Source organism: Cryptomeria japonica, chromosome 3 (assembly GCF_030272615.1).
Source record: "Cryptomeria japonica chromosome 3, Sugi_1.0, whole genome shotgun sequence".
Lineage (NCBI taxonomy): Eukaryota > Viridiplantae > Streptophyta > Pinopsida > Cupressales > Cupressaceae > Cryptomeria > Cryptomeria japonica.
The window spans coordinates 231,023,406-231,035,001 of NC_081407.1; positions in this window are offsets into that span (position 1 = coordinate 231,023,406).

Consider the following 11,596-nt stretch of genomic DNA (forward strand, 5'->3'; position numbering starts at 1 on the left):
TAGAAGTTTTTCCCAAAAAATTTCAGAGTTCTGAAGAATTAATGACTTCGGAGCTCTGGTTCAAAGCACGAATGAAATAATCTTGATAACCCAAAAATATTAGATGGTAGTACTCAGAGCAAGCTTTCCAACGAGTATAATTTTGTTATATTTTGAATTTATTATGTTCTTGTTTTTTTAATTTTATGGAAAATTGGTTTTTCACCGAACATGAACTTCTCTGTTCAACGCATTGGGTAAAATAAGAAACTAATTCAAAAAAATTCTGAAAAATATCTATGCCCCTGGTATTGATGTCTTCTTTCTAACAAAAAAAAAAATTGAATTTCAATTTATATAGAACAAGTTATGTGTTCAAACATAAACCTATGTCTGAATTATGACTAGTCGGACTTCAAAACTTTATAAAATGAAAAATATTGAACATATCACTATAAAACCAAATGCAAGCCCTAGATATTGATGTTACAAACCAAAATTTGAAAGAATTAAGTTTTTATCATTTATAGAAAAAAAAGTTATGCATTTCGGGAGGCACATCACTCTTAAAAATGTAGTTTGTTGTAAAAAACTACTTTTTGAGGGAGATGGAAAAAAAAATTTAAAATCCTTCAAAAACATTTGAAAAAAACGTATATAGAATCTACAAACAAAATGCTAGAAATCACAAGTTTACATCATCTTCAAATTTTTAATAGTTTTAAAGTTATAGTTCTCGGAAGTTGAAGATTATTTTAAAAATGTACATCTTAGTGTCAAAAGTGGCAAAAAAGTGGGAACCATTATTGTGAATTCACCCTCAGATCACGTTATTTAAAATAAGGAGTGTTTATTTAGTCTGGGTTTGTGTAATTCTCGGTTTTGGTCGTTTTAATTTTGTCTTGAACTGAACCTTTTAGTCAAACCTTTTTAGAATTTCAAGGTGTTGGCATTATTGGATGAATTGATTATGTGTTGCATTGATGTTTTGTCATTGATGTCAACACTAGCTGCTATGATTGGTTACCGGCATATAGGTTTTGGTTACCGGTAGAAGAGACTATCTGTTGGACACTTCTGGCATGTTTGGATCAGTGAAGTATTTGATTTTATGTGTTACATGTTCCTTGACCATGTTTAGGTCAGTTGGTATTGACTTGGTAATCGGATCTTGTCATACATTCTGGTAAACCCTTACTGGCACTAGTTTAAGGTTTAACCGGCAGAGATTTAACTGAGGAATCTTGAAAAGATGCATAATTGGTGTTGGTGCAGCTTCTACATGGATTTCAGGATGTTGAAGATGTTCTTTGATTGTGCTTCAACTGCTTGAAGACATTGCTTTAGCGTGGTGGACCTAGAATAGGTTTGGTATCTATCTAGGTTATGGACCGGTATCATGTTAACATGTACTCTACACGTTACCAGGATGTTTACGAATGATTTATGGATTGGTTATTGTTGTTTTGGTCTTAAGCCAACATGACATATCATTGTAATATGGAATTATGTAATGATCTTATTGTAATATCTTTTAGGTGGCCGACCTAATTGGTTTAGGCCTTAGGGTTTGTATAAAATTATGTAAGATATCATTGTAGATCGTGGCATGCAATGGAATAGGAGTCGTGGTCTTGGAATGCAATATCATACGCGAAGGAGATTTGGTCGATCATACGTGATCGAATTGGGATTAAGGAAGAGATAAAAGGCCTCTGGTATTGAACTTAATTGGGACGTAATCAGGCATGGTAGTTTTTATTTCTAGCAGTTCACTTTATTGGATTGTTGTCCATTTATCTTGAGATGGTTGTAGCCTCTCTATAGTCAGTGAGACTCTTTTGTATTGAGAAGTACGCTTTAGGCAGTGTGCCTTCCTACATGTGCAGGCCCCTCATTGTAACACATACTTTCTGCAGAAGTATCATCTAACTATGGGTAGGCTTCCCACCATTGTTTTTCCTTTTTTGGGTTTTCCACGTACAAATCATGGTGTTATGTGGTATGGTTGCTTTGCATTGATTATTTGTTTAATTATTAAGTTGTGTTGTTTACCGGTATCTGTTTCTGCATTACGAGTACTTATTCTGGTTAAAGGTTATTAAGTGGATTTAATGATATAATTTGTTAACAACCGATTCACCCCCCCCCCCCCCCTCTTAGTTGTTCACCGGTTATCCTAACAATTGGTATCAGATCCTTGGTCCTCTTTTGTGGAAGATTAACCACTTGAGGTAGATCCTATGACAGCTAACACTTCAAATCCACCAGCAACTATTTTCAGAAGAGAAATCCCTAAGCTTGATTGAACAAATTATGGGATATGGAAAATTCGAAAGGAGACTCATCTTAGATGTCTTGGCATGGATATTTGGTAGATCACTGAGAAAGGATACGCACCTTATGAACTGGCATCCAATAATCATGCTCCGGCAGACTTGGATAAGAATATTAAAAATGATTGCAGAGCTAAAGAAGCCCTCTTGTGTGCACTTACTGATCAGAAGATCATGTGATTGACTGATAAATCATCAGCAAAGGTTTTGTGGGATAAATCAAAGACTCTAAATGAAGGTGATCCTACTGTCAAAAATGCTAAACTTGATGGTTACCGGATAAGATGTGAACACTTAAAGTGGAAGATAATGAAATAATTGTTGTGTTTATGGAAAGAGTAAATGAGATTGTTATGGGAATTCAATGTTGTGGAGGATTTTTGAGAAGATGAAATAGTTTCCAAAGTCTTGAGAGCCCTTCCACTAGCTTACAAGATGAAGCCAACTGCAATTAATGAGTTGAGAACAATGGCTAACTCTTCAGTTAACAGAGACATTTTGATTGAGAAATTATCTACTTTTGAACTTGAAGAATTTGGATCTTTTGGAGCTGTAAAGTCTGAATATGCTTTTCATGCATCATCATCATCATCATCTACTAGAAAAAATGATTGGAAAATCCTATATGCAAAATAATTCGAAGACATGAGGAAATAAGATTTAAAATTTGAGCAACTTGAAGCCTTATTTTCTAGAAGAGTACCTAAAGGACTGACAGGAAGTAAGTATGAATGAAAAGCACCTTTTAAATGTTTTGCATGTAATAAGATTGGTCATTTTGTATCTAGATGTCCTGAAATGAATGCTAGGTTTGAGGAGAGAGTTAAGAAACCATTTAAGCCTAACCAGAACAGATATAGATTCAAGAAAAGAAAGCAATGCTACATAGTGGATGAGGAAGGAGTAAGTGATGACTCTAGGGATGAACCGGAAGAAGACTTTGCTAATGGATCCGGCAATGGAAAGGAATGGGTGTTTTATGCTTTAAAGGAAGATGAACTGGAACCGGCTATCATAAATGAAGAAAAGGCCCTGGCAGCAAAAGTTGAAGATAAGAATGAATGGGTAATTGATAGTGGATGCTCACATCATATGACTGGTGATAAATGAAAATTTATGTCCTGCAAGAATACAATGGCAGTCAAGTCAGATTTGGAGATGACAAAGCATGTATGATTAGAGGTAGAGGCACTATTTCTCTGGATAGTAAGCATAATATTGATAATGTCTATTATTTAGAAGGTTTAAAGCATAATCTTTTGAGTGTTGGTCAATTGGTGGACAAGGGTTTCAAACTTCAGTTTAAAGATAGAAAATACAAAATCATTAACAAGATTGGTTTGGAGATTGAAACCGGTATTCAAACTGGAGGTAATATCTTTCACTTGAACACTGGTAGTAAGACATGTTTGATTGCTCATATTGATGAGAGTTGGTTATGGCATAAGAGGTTGTGTCATGTTAATTTTGATTGTATTGTTAAGATCAGTTCAACTAAAGCAGTTAGAGATATACCTAAGATTATGAAGCCTCATAATCCAGTATGTAAGGAATGTCAATTGGGAAACAAAGTTAGAAGTTCTTTTAAGAGTATACATGATAAATTTAATGATGTACTTGATTTGATTCACACTGACTTATGTGGTCCAGCAAGGACTAGAAGCTTTCAAGGTGATAGGTATTTAATAAATTTTATTGATGACTATTCTAGGATGATGTGGGTGACTTTTCTTAGGGATAAGTCTGAAGCCTTTGAGAAATTCAAGATCTTTAAAGAAAAGGTTGAAACAGAAAATGGATTGAAAATCAAATGTCTAAGATTAGATCATGGCGGTGAGTTCACTTCTCATGAATTTAACAGTTATTGTGAGACAAATGGAATCAAGAGACAGGTATCTGCACCTCGGACTCCTCAACAGAATGGAGTAGTGGAAAGAAAGAATGGAACCATTTTGGATGCATCTAGATCTATGATGATGGAAGGCAAATTGCCTCATATCTACTGGAGAGAAGCAGTGAGTACAACAGTCTACACATTCAACAGAGTTCACATCAAAGGTGAAACCGATAAGACCCCTTATGAATTATGGTTTGGACATACACCTACTGTTAAATATTTTAAAAATTTTGGAAGTGAATGCTATATCAAAAGAGATTATTCAATTGGAAAGTTTGATCCTAGATGTGATGAAGGGATATTTCTTGGTTATTCAATTCAAAGAAAAGCATACAGATGTTATAACAAGAGATTGCAGAAATTGTGGAGAGTGATAATGTGAAAGTGGATGAGCAGTACAAAAATCATTATATATCATATGACATGGAACCAATAGTGGAAATGATCATAACTGAACCGGCAATGCCTCAACCGGTACAGGAAACTGAGATAGTTACACCAGCACAATCAGAAAATTCAATCGTGACTGGTGATCAAAGCAGTGAACCTGAAGTTCAGAAGACACCAAGGTATGTAAGATTAAGTCATTCTGAAGATCAAGAAGACTGGCAAATGAAGAGGTATGTCTTATTTCTCAAATTGAACTGGCATCTGTTATTGAAGCTTGTAAAGACAAACATTGGTTAAAGGCTATGGAAGATGAATTAGATCAAATAGAGAAGAATCAGACTTGGACTTTGGTTCCCCAGCCTAAAAATAAAAATGTTATTGGAACTAAATGGGTTTTTAGGAATAAACTGAATGAGGATGGTAAAGTTGTAAGAAAGAAAGCTAGATTGGTTTGTAAAGGATATTCTCAAATGGAAGGAATTGATTATGGTGAGACATTTGTACCTGTAGCTAGAATTGAAGTTGTTAGACTATTTCTTGCCTATGCAGCTTATAAGAACTATAAGGTTTAAATGTGCATTTTTGAATGGTGTACTTGAGGAAGAAGTATACATTGAGTAACTTGATGGATTTTCACTGACAGATGATAAAGATATGGTTTGCAGATTGAAGAAAGCTTTATATGGATTGAAACAAGCTCCTAGAGCTTGGTATGCAAGGTTGGATAAATATCTTTTGAAGCTTGGTTTTAGTAAAGGCGGTACCGATAGTAATTGATATTATAAGATTACTAATAATGATATTCTGATTATTCAAGTATTTGTTGATGATATCATTTTTGGAGGAGAAGATAAATTGTGCATGGAATTTGCTAAAAACATGAAGAATGAATTTTAAATGTCCATGATTGGTGAGATGAGATTTTTCTTAGGTTTGCAGATTACTCAAACTGACAAAGGCATTTTTATATGTCAAACTAAGTATCTGAGGGAATTGTTGAAGAAGTTTGGTATGGATAATTCCAAACCAGTAAGTACTCCTATGGTGACAAGTGAGAAATTATCTATCAAGGATACTTCTACACCGGTAAATCCAACTAGGTATAAGTATATGATTGGTGGTCTATTATATCTAACTGAAACTAAACCAGATATTATGAATGCAGTAAGTATTGTTTCAAGATATCAAAGTAATCCTAAAGAAAATCATGAATGTCCAGTAAAGAGGATATCCCGATATTTGCAAGGAACAACATAATATGGCTTGTGGTATTCTAAAAATGATGATTTCACTTTATGTGCATATACTGACTCAGATTGGGCAGGAGATACTGATGGCAAGAAGAAAACTTCTAGTGGAGCTTTCTTTCTTGGAAAGAAAGAAGCTGGTTTCATGGATCAGCAAAAAATAGTCATGCATTTCTTTATCTACTACAGAAGCTGAGTATGTTGCAGCAGCAACTAATTGCACTTAAGTCTTGTGGATGAAGCAAATGTTGAAGGATATCAAGGTAAATTGTAGTGAACTAGTAGTTATCTACTGTGATAACTCTATAGCTATTGGCATGTCTAAGAATCTGGTATTTCACTCTAAGACTAAGCATATTTCAATAAAGTATAACTTTCTGAAGGATAAGGTAGAAGGAAAGGAAGTCAAATTGGTTTATGTGAACACTAAAGAACAAATTGCAGATATATTTACTAAACCATTGTATAAAGAATCATTTGAGTATTTGAGAGACAGGTTAGGGGTTTCTGCCCCTCCGGCAGAGACTTGATTGATACATTTTATCATCAATTTGGCATGTGTTATTAGAGATACTATTCATTCCGACACTAATGAGTGGTGCTACTACTCAGGGGGAGTAGTCAGCTTTGAGATACAGAGGTTTACATTATTGCTTTGATATTTATGTCAGATTTTTGGCATTGATGTCAAAGGGGGAGAGATATTGATGTGAAAAATTAAAAGGAGTTGTATAAATTAGGGGGAGAGTCATTCAGGAGATTATTGGTTGTCTTCCATAGGGGGAGACTTGTTTGGCATTTTTTTGGTACTTAGATGTTTTTCACATCTAGTGTTGCCATTAATGCCAAAGGGGGAGATTGTTGGCATTATTGGATGAATTGATTATGTGTTGCATTGATGTTTTGTCATTGATGTCAACACTAGTTGTTATGGTTGGTTACCAGCAGACAGGTTTTGGTTACTGACAGAAGAGACTATCTGTTAGACACTTCCGACATGTTTGGATCAGTGAAGTATTTTTTATTTTATGTGTTGCATGTTCCTTGAGCATGTTTAGGTCAGTTGGTATTGACTTGGTAATCAGATGTTGTCATACATTCTGGTAAACCCTTACTGGCACTAGTTTAAGGTTTAACCAGCAGAGCTTTCACTAAGGAATCTTGATAGGATGCATAATTGGTGTTGGTGCAGCTTCTACATGGATTTCAGGATGTTGAAGATGTTCTTTGATCGTGCTTCAACTACTTGAAGGCATTGCTTTGGTGTGGTGGACCCAGAATAGGTCTGGTACCTATCTAGGTTATGGACCGGTATCATGTTAACGTGTACTCTACACATTACCAAGATGTTTAGGAATGATTTATGGATTGGCTATTGGTTTTTTGGTCTTAAGATGACATGACATATCATTGTAATATGGAATTATGTAATGATATTATTGTAATATATTTTAGGTGGTCGACCTAATTGGTTTAGGCCTTAGGGTTTGTATAAAATAATGGAAGATCTCATTGTAGATCGTGGCATGGAATGAAATAGAAGTCATGGTCTTGGAATGCAATATCATATGTGAAGGAGATTTGGTTGATCATAAGTGATTGAATTGGGATTAAGGAAGAGGTCAAAGGTATTTGGTATTGAGCTTAATCGGGACTGTAATCAGGCATGGTAGATGCTATTTTTGGCGGTTCACTTTATTGGATTGTTGTCCATTTATCTTGAGATGGTTGTAGCCTCTTTGTAGTCAATGAGCTTTTGTAATGAGCAGTACGCTCTAGGCAGTGTGTCTTCCTACATGTGCAGGCCCCTCATTGTAACACATACTTTCTACAAAAGTATCATCTGACTGTGGGTAGGCTTCCCACCGTGGTTTTTCCCTTTCTAAGTTTTCCACATACAAATCATGGTGTTATATGGTATGGTTGCTTTGCATTGATTGTCTGTTTAATTATTAAGTTGTGTTATTTACTGGTATTTGTTTTTGACTTACCAGTACTTAATGTGGTTAAAGGTTATTAAGTGGATTTAATGATATAATTTGTTAACAACTAATTCACCCCCCCCCCCCTCTCAGTTGTTCACCAGTTATCCTAACACAAGGTTCAAGTTCAAATGGAGCATATTGTATTGCGGCTTTGTTCTAATTAAAAAGTTAACGGTCTTAATGTCAATTGTTATTGAACTTGAACTATTGAACCTTTTCAAAAGTTAAAGGTTCAAGTTCAAAGTTGAGAAAGTCGAGTCTTGTCTAAGTCATGTCTTTGTAACACGTAAGTCATGGTCTTGTGGTGTCTTTCTCTTGGTTTGTCCCTATTATGTTCTTTTGAACTACTTCTCGGAGGGTTCAAAGTTCAAGGATTGATTAACTTTGGACATAAAAAGGGCAGACACGAAAATGACGAAGCATTAGCATGGAGAGAATATTCCAGAATTAAAAGTTGAACTTCGAGGGAATGAGTCATGATGAAGAGTCATACTTGAGAATAATTGTTTCAGGGAAGGATTGGTGGGAAAAGACTTGTACTTAATGATTTGTCAGAATTAAGTTTTTTCAGAATAATTTGGCATGGATAAGCATGCAGTTATGATTACATCGAATCATGTGACCGATTTGTAAGCCTATTCTTAATATTTGTTTTATTTATTAAAAAAAAAATGAAATAGTTGCCTTCTTCATTTGCCTAATTTGGTAAGGGATTTGCACAGGCGATATTTTTTGTTCTTGTCTCCTTGGATTCCGAGCTCTGCATGAAAGGTGAGTTCAAAATCTTCTTCTCATACCTATGATTTTTTAAATTGGAAGTTTTGCTTGGTTGTTCAGTTGGTTCGGTTTGTCTTCCTTGTTGTGTTTTCTTTCTATTGGTAAATTCAAAATGAGACCTAAATTGCCCAAGATAGACCAGAAGTCTTGGTTAGTTTGTACATTGCTGGAATTCGGAGACACTTTTCTACCATCAGTGGACCTAGATGAATTCTATGAAAGGGAAAGGAATCCCATTGGCTCTCCCTTAATGCAGGGGATTTTGGATAATGGGTTAGTGGAAGTGGAAGCTTTCCCTTTAGTGGTGTCATTTCTTGAGCTGGTTTTAGAATGCATGAATAGATATGACCCTATTGAGAGATGTGTAAGAAGCGCATATGGTGAGGTTTTGCTTAGGGTTAATCAGGAGGTTGTTGCTATCGTGTTAAAAATACCTGAGAAGGAGTAATATGAGGATTGGACGGTGTGTAAGTCACAAGGGATTTTCTCAGAAAAGAAATCATTCTATAGGAATGTTATTGCGAGGAATTGGTTGTTAAAGTTTCAAAGAGGAGGTTCCCAGCTCCCAAGTCCATTGACCAGGGAACATCTGATCAAAGAAGTCAGGGACATAATCATTATCTTACATAGAGTGGGAGGGAACCAAATTGCCTTTTATTGGGAAGATTGGATGTATTTCTTCATACAGGTTATTTTTGGTGAGAAAAGATATATTGACTGGATGGACTTAATTGCAGACAGGTTGCTTGAAGGTTTGAGTTGCTTCCGTAACAAAAACTTCTACATGTCATCATATCTTTTGTATTACCTGGCATGTGTTAGGCCATGGCCTAGTTTGTACCATGAAGCATGGGTGCATAATATGAGAATATTTGAATATCATCTGCATCTTCAACAACAAAGGTCCTGTGAAAATTATCATAAACTGCATGACATATTCCTAGGTAGGATAGTGTATGAACTAAAGGGAAACGTTCATAAAAGATTATCAGATGAAGCAATGCAATTGATTGGTACTTATGGTAGCTTCTTCATATAGTTTCCCAAGTTTACTTACCTAAGGGGAGGGGGTTTTGAAGGAGAACCGTACAGGTTGCCTAGATATGCATTTGACAGACAAATTTTAATGGAGATATGCAAGCAACTAGCCTATATTGATACAAAGTACATAGCTATACATCAATCAGGTGTCTCATTTCCAATTGAATTAACTTATTTTATTTTTAGTAGTATCTTTGATGCCTTGAACTTGGAACTTGAATTTAAGAAATTGAATTTTCCATTATATAGTCCGCGAGAAAATTTTGATGCTAAAGGGTTTTTCGTCACCCATTTGACATTGAGAAAAGATTTTGTCCATGTGCCAAATATTGAGGATTTTTGGGCTGATTGTTGCGATGAGTTTGAAGTTAGGAAGAGGACACACCAAAGGTTCACCCTGCAGTAGGTCATAGCCTTTGAGTTGAAAATAAAAATTGCTAATGTCAAGGATGATGAGAGTGAACTGATGGATCCTCGGTTTGTTGATGATAGGCAGAAGGGGGCCATTCTAGAAGTGGACTAGGAAAAATATGAAGGACCTGATCCAAATAAGGACATTCCTAGTTATCTAGAAGAACTAAAAAAGTGACTAAGAGAGCGAAGAATGGGAAAGGGCTCAAAGAAAAGGTTCAACCTCATCCTCTGAAGTCCCATTGGCTAACTCCCATGTTACATCTTGTGTTGCAGGATCATCCAGAACACAAACTAAAGTTAGTCAGAGTGCTAGGCCGGTGGAAATCAAAAGAGAACCAGTTCCTATCAGGATTACCAGGGCCAGAACCAGAAGCAGAGCTAATAAATCTCTTGTGTATTCGGTGGTAGTTGATTTAGAAGCCTCTCCTGATATGGAAGATCCTTTGACTCATCCGGACTTGGAGGTGCTAAATGTTTATGATACAAGTGACACTTAGTAGGTGGATATTTTGGCAAACACTACTACCACATTGGTAGTAAGAAATGAAATGGAAACTATAGTCGGATTTGATGAAACCTTTGTGCGCACTGGGCCTCTTTGGTTAGAAAATACCCTAAATAGCAAGAAAAGGAACACAGAGCCAATTTTGGTCCCTTTGGAAGATATGGTGAGAAAATGCTTGGGGAAGACTCCCAAAGTGAAGAAATTGAAAACCATTTCAAAAATTGACTTTGATGCCGACAATGGAAACTGGACTACAGAGATAGCACATTCATTGATAGATGAGAAAACAGAGGACCCTACAGTCCAAGATTTTACTGTCAAAAAGGTGAATATTGGTACAGCTTTTCAGGCCACAGATGTTCTTCATCTTGAAGCTTCCACAAAAAAGATCATAACAAGGACCTGGAAGGATGAAAAAGATAAAAAGGAACTGAAAAAAACCTTGAGATAAATGGCAGAATATATTGATGCAATTCATGGGCCAGATCTCCAACCATTGTCTGCGCAACCAGCACTCTTTGATCCTAAATCCCCTAGCAATCAGAAGTTGCTCGCAAAAGTTCAAAGTAACAAAATGGTGCATGGGGTGTTCCTTGAATGGTTAGATATGATCAGGAAAAAGGGAAAAGAATACATTGGGCATTTGAGAAAGGTGTATGATGATGCTGCTAAAGTTATCTGAGAATTAGGAAAGGAAAACATAGCCAAGAAGAACAAAGAAGCCAAATTGGCCTGAACAATAGCTCACATGGAAGAAGTTCAGAAGCATGGTGTAATGAAGTTCCTTGCAGAAAATTATTTATAGGGATTCGATAACAATGTTTTGTACATTTGCAAGAAGAACATTGAATGGAGAAATTCGATAATAAAATAGGGTTGTGAGGAATTTGTTAAACTTGGGTGAGAATTGTCTGAATTGATACAAAACATGCTTAATGATCTGAAATGCATTGGAGTGAAATATATGAAGGAGGATGGACAAACCGTTGCACCACTGACGCCATAAGAAAATCTTATGAGTTACA